This window comes from Perognathus longimembris, chromosome 3 (assembly GCF_023159225.1).
Source record: "Perognathus longimembris pacificus isolate PPM17 chromosome 3, ASM2315922v1, whole genome shotgun sequence".
Taxonomy (NCBI): domain Eukaryota; kingdom Metazoa; phylum Chordata; class Mammalia; order Rodentia; family Heteromyidae; genus Perognathus; species Perognathus longimembris.
The window spans coordinates 59124711-59130794 of NC_063163.1; the positions used below are offsets into that span (position 1 = coordinate 59124711).

Sequence of the window (6084 nt, forward strand, 5' to 3'; positions counted from 1 at the left end):
TTAGACCTGATTATAACAGTCCCAAGCCAATTTGGGCAGAAAAGCCCATGAAATTCTTATATTTAATTAATCACCAAAAAGTAGAAAATGGAACTGTGAAGTGGTAGAGTGCCAGCCTAGAGCAAGCAAAGCCTAGGCCTGAGTTCAAGTGCTAGAATCCACACCACAAAAGAAAAAAAAAAAAGATGCAATGCCACCCCCCCCCAAAGATGCAATGCAACTTACAGAATAACACGTTCAATTGTGTGTGTGTGTGCCTAAGTAGCTAGGATTACAGGCCGAATCTCACCCCAACTAGAAGATTAAAGACCTTTTAGACAAGCTATGTGCTGCCTCAAGTCCAGAATCCTAGTTGAAAAGGGGCTGAGATCTGAGGATCACAGCTTGAACCCAGCCCATGAAAGTGAAGTCCATTAGACTCTTATTGCCCCCAAAACAACCCATAAAAGCTGAAGTGGTACAGAATTAGCCTTAAGTAAAAAAGCTCGGAGTCAGCACCTAGGCCTTGACTGCATACACACCCTTAGGTCTGACACAGACCCAAAAAGTGGATAACTGAACAAATTCTGCGGTATCCCAAAGCTTAGTTAAAACTGCCTCAGGGGCTAAAGCTAGAACTGACAAGAGATAATTACCTCACTGGACTCTTGGCCTTTAACTCTACTCAGCCAGGTCAAGGACATAAGCCTCCTGGGTGGGGCTCTGCTGCAGTGAGCCAATCACAACGGCTGCTTCTGATTGGCTAAGAGAGCCTTCAAGAATCGCCCAGTGAGAAGCATCACTGGTAGGAGTCGCACGCTGATGATGTTGGAATGCACAGGTTCATTCTGAAGGCGCCAATTTTAGTCAGTCTGCGGTCTGGTCGCCGCCGGGTCACAGTTTCTGCAGTGGAGCTCCCGGGATGTGAGCTCAGCCTGCGCGCGCTGTCCGTCTCAGCTTTTTCGCTTACAGCTAGCGCGCTCCGCCACTGGAACCACTGCCCGGATTCCGACGTCTTGGGGTTTAGATTTTCACGGGTTTGCAAGTCCGGTTTCCAACCTGTTTCTGCCGGTGTCTTGGTGTCCAGTGACTGTGGATCCTAAGGGAGCGGGAAATGGTGAGTGAGTGGTGTGTGGGGACCGGGAGGAAGGCTGTTGGAACAGGCAGGTTGCTTAGCTTCAGGGCCTGACAAGGCCGGGTAGTGAAGAGGGGGCCAGTGGTTCCTCAGTGGTCACCAAGAAAGGCTGGGGCCGGGCTTGGCGGCCAGCGAGGAACCTGGAGTCTTGGGAGCCCTGCCCATCCTCTCTGCTCCCGGAGAGGGGAATTCAGCTCAGGTTGTGTACCTACGCGGATCCATCCTGGAAAGACTGGTTTCAGTAATGGAGAGAAGTTATTATTTGTGGAGAGAAGGAGCAGTGGTGTGTGGTGTCCCCAGACTTCTGTCTTTTCTCCTTGTTTTCTAGTCAGACTTTCAGGCCCAACGAGAGCAGGATTTAAATCCCACATCCTGTCCCATTCTCAGTGCTTCTAAAGTAAATATCTAAATTTCTACCTATCTCCCACATTGCCAAACACATTGGAAATGCACACTAGATTGGCGTTGAAGTGAAGACCTGTCTTCTCTCTGACATATTACCACCTTTAGATTTGTTTTACAATGTTCATGTGTGTGCCTGTGTTTGTGTGCACATGGATCTGGGCGCTAAATTCAGGGCCTAAGTACTGTCCCTGAGCCTTTCCACTTATGCTACAGCTGCCCTTCCTGCTTTTTGGTGGCTAATTAGAGATAAGAGTTTCACTGATTTTTCTGCCCAGTATAGTTTTGAACTGGAATCTTCAAATCTCATCCTCCTGAGGAAGTGTGGGTCTACAAGAAAACTATTCTAAATATAACAAACTTTAGAGTAGAAGAGATGGAATTAACCAGTATGAGTCAAAGGATTAAAATTTTGAGGGGTGGGTTGGGTTGGGGATTTAGCTCAGCAGAAGAGCACTTGCCTGGCAAGTTCCAGGCCCCAAGTTCTGTCTGCAGCTCTGTATAGAGGCATCAGTGGCTCACTTCTGTAAACCATGCTACTCAAGGGTGAGATCTGAGGATCACAATTCCAAGCCAGTTTAGAAAAAAAGTCCATGAGATTCTTATTTCCAATTAACTACCAAAAAGTAGAAAATGGAGCCGTGGCTCACATGGTAGCGTGCCATCGCTGAGCAACAAATCCAGGAAATTTGCCCAGGTCTGAGTTCAAACTCCAAAACTTCAAAAAAAAAAAAGTGGGGGGGAGGCAGGTAGATGCAATGTACTCTCAGAATAACATGTTGAATTGAAACCTCACTGTATAAATTAAAGGGGTGTGTGTGCATATTGAAAGGTTTCCCAAGAAAATCACTTGGACACATGGTCACATACAAAGGTAAAGGAGATTTAATGTCAGTAACCTGACAGGTTACCTCACAGGCAGAGAGTAGCGGCTGGGCTGGGCTATAAGCACAGTTTTACAGTTTTATAGGGCTGGATTAATGTAGAACATAAGAGCAGGAACCTGAGTTGTGGAAGGGGTTAACATTTACAGTTGTAGCTGCACAAACAAGGGAGAGGGAAATTGCATTTGGGGGAGGAGCTGCCATTCAAGATTGCAGCTACCTCTGTGTCAATGTTTTCAGGTAAAAGCCTGTGTCACCTGTTTTCAGGGAAAGGCAGTTTTGGTTTTGCCAAAAGTATAAGGTGACAGACTGAGTAAGAAGGTGGAGGAGAAAAGGGTAGAGTGCTGGCCTTGAGCTGATGAGCTCAGGGACAGTGCCCAGGCCCAGAGAGTTCAAGCCCCACGAACAACCAAAAACAAAACAAACAAGGAAATTATGTTGAAAGGCTGTCCTCTGAAAGATGTAAAGGCTAGTGAGTCAGTCCACAATTCCTTTTGGATCCTAAAAAAGGGGTTCATTTGAAAGTTGTAAATCTCTTATTGCATTTTTCTCTTGGGGTTGTTTTCAGGGAATAGTAATTTGTTTTGTTTTTTCTTTCTTCCATGTTATACAGGCCATGGCCTTAAAGTTCCAAAAGAACAGTCATTCTAGTGCATGGAAAGACTTCTTTTAGAGAATAGAAAAAAAAGAAGAGGCATGGGCACCATGCTCTTCATTGCTTCTTTAGCTGCCATGATCACCAGTGTCAAGCTGAATAAGGATTTAGCCAGTTTCAGAAAGGGAAGATGCAGCAAATCTTTGGCCAAATCCCTTTCTCCACATTCACTTCCACATGACTGTGGAAAGTTTCTCTGGATTTTCTGGGGTTCTGGTAGTTACTCTCTGGTGCAAAGCCCTCAAGGCATTTTCTTTGAGGTATGGAGGCTCTCCTTCTACCCTTTCAATTGCCATGATACCCAGAGACCCTATGCAAATTTAGTGGCCATAGGCTTTCCGTGGAACCACCTCTGGTCCCATCTAGTATGCTGTTCCATCCATGGTATGGCGTTGACTCTGCTCTGGTGTGATCTGGGCACAAAAACCAAAGTCAGTAAGTTTAACTGAGCCTCCCATCCCCAAAAGCACTTGGTCACTTGATATCTGAGTGGGTCACTTGTTTAGCATGTGAAAGTTCCAGTGCCTGTAAATACTCTGCACACAGCCACTACCTATGCTTCCTGCATTCAGGTTTCTGTTACAACATCAGCAAGTGACCCACCATCACTACAAGCAACTCACCTCTTTATTTCTTGCAGCACCAGGATCTCAATAATGAATTCCTTCTTTGGCTGTTTCTGTCAGTAAATCTGCTTGATAGCAACCTCCTGTCCCAGTGCTATGTAAGTAGCAGTGACCACTGTACCAGAAGCCCTTGTCTAAAATTTTCATATCTTACACATTTTTTCTTAAGGTCTCCTATGCTTCCTCTAGTTCTTAATTTTTCCGTGAGCTCTTCATCAGACCTCTTGGGCCGTTTTTGGTTGTTTGTCTAAAGACTTGGCACCCCTGTCAGCATTAGAATCACCACCTGGTGCCGGAAGAGGTTCCGTTACACAGCACATATAAGTTGGTGTTGTATGACAGGTGGAGTAGCCTCTTTATCCTCATCTTTTCTGTTGGTGGTGATGTTTCTGCTCCTTTGGTATGCAGTGCTGGTGACCTGAAAGGAAGCCATCTTTCTTAGGAGGAGTAAAACTCAGATGATTCTGCTTCACTGAGTACAGAACTTGAAGACATGCAGCAAAGCTTGAGGATTCTTCTTTGGTTCTAGTTTCATGATGCTTGAGGTATGTATCGACCAGGTCCTCTGTTCTGGCATGCCAGTAGATTCATAGTACCAGTATCAAAGTCAACATGGATGGCATGCTCAAAATCAGATGGAGGAGGAATCTCTGGTTGTTCCTTTTCTTGTTAGTTCCTTTTTCAGTACTGGAGAACTATGAAAATATTTTATTTTTGGTTTTTTACCAGGAATGGTGTGTGTGTTTGGGGGGGGTGTTTAAAATGTTTCAGGCTGTGATTCACTGATAAAGGATTTTTGCCTCTGTTGCTAATGATATTGCCCATCCTCAGGTGTGATAGTGCTGAAGGCTTATCTTCCATTTTTCCATTATCAGACTTGATTCAAAATTATGAAAAGGACATAAAATCCAGCTATCATACTGCTAGATATTTATTCAAATAGGATGAAGACACTACATAAAAAACTGCTTACAAGATTCATTCTGTTATCCCAGCCACTTGGGATGCTGATGGAGAAGGATCTCTTGAGCCCAGGAATTTGATACTATCCTGAGCATCATGGGGAGAGCAGGTCACACTGGTGAGGAGCTCCTGAAGGACTGGGAAGCTGCCTCAGGCAAGCAAGAGAGCCAGGAGAGGAGCAGCAATGGAGCACAGTGGGGCTGGGATGGCAGCGATACCCCTAAGGACCAGATAGGACAGGCCCAGGCCAGAGTGGAAGCGAAACAGCTGCTGCTGCAAAGGGTCACAACCATGTGGGAGGGCATTGACCAGATGTTGATTCTTAAGTGAAAGGTTGGCCATGACTGACTGATGGGAATATTAGTAGGGGGAAATCCCAGAAATAAAGCATCTACATGGTTAAGGAGAATAGAGCTTTGTTTTCTAAAGAAGGCAAAAATAGAATGAAATTGTAGAGTAGGGATGAGAGAAGATAGCAAAATTAGCCCTTACTGTAGAAATCCTTTGTGTATTCAGGGTACTGGGGCCTGAACTTGGACTTGAGTACTATCTCTTAGCACTCTACCACTTAAGCTACACCTGTACATCCTAGTTGTTTTTATTTTTTTCCTGTTTAATTGGAAATAGGAGTTGTACATTGGCCCGGGCTGGCTTTGAACCTTGATCCTGAGATTTGGACTGAATTTTTTACAGATTGTGCTAAGCCTGAATGGTGTCAGAACTGAATTGTGTAGCACACTCAGTTGGCAGTGGATAACTAATTCATCGGTGTTGCAAAACAACAGATAATCATTATCAAAAGTCATGGCAAATGCATACAGCACAGGTTATCACCTTCAAAGAAAAAACACAAGTGGGAGCAAAATCCTTGACAAAAACCTAAAGGACAGCATCAAGGCCCTGAACTTAAACACAATACAGGCCCCAAAGAAGATGAGAATATACAAAGTGTATTTCTGATAAAGAGATTCTAAAATGCCTTTAAAATTGATAACAAATAGGAGTGTCTTGGGCTGGGAATATGGCCTAGTGGTAGGGTGTTTGCCTTTTATACATGAATCCCTGGGTTCAATTCCTCAGCACCGTATATATATATATATATATATATATATATATATATATATATATATATAGAAAAAGCCAGAAGTGGCACTGTGGCTCAAGTGGTAGAGTGCTAGCCTTGAGCAAAAAGAAACCAGAGACAGTGCTCAGGCCCTGAGTTCAAGCCCTGGGACTGGCAAAACCAAATCAAAACAAAACAAAAAAACTAATAGGAATGTCTTTGATTCTTTTCATACGCTGCTTTCAAATATTTGTCTGAATGCAAGGAAATGAACAGTCACAGAATGCTGCCTCTCTTAGCTTTAAAAAGAGGATTAGCAGTCTGGCACCCATGGCTCACACCTGCAACTCTTGTTAATCAGGAGACTGAGCTCTGAG

The 6084-nt window shown here is 44.2% G+C and overlaps 1 pseudogene; it reads right to left on the minus strand.

Moving 5' to 3' along the window:
* Window positions 1–3047: 3047 nt before the first annotated feature.
* LOC125347615 lies at window positions 3048–4391 on the minus strand (annotated as a pseudogene).
* Window positions 4392–6084: the final 1693 nt, after the last annotated feature.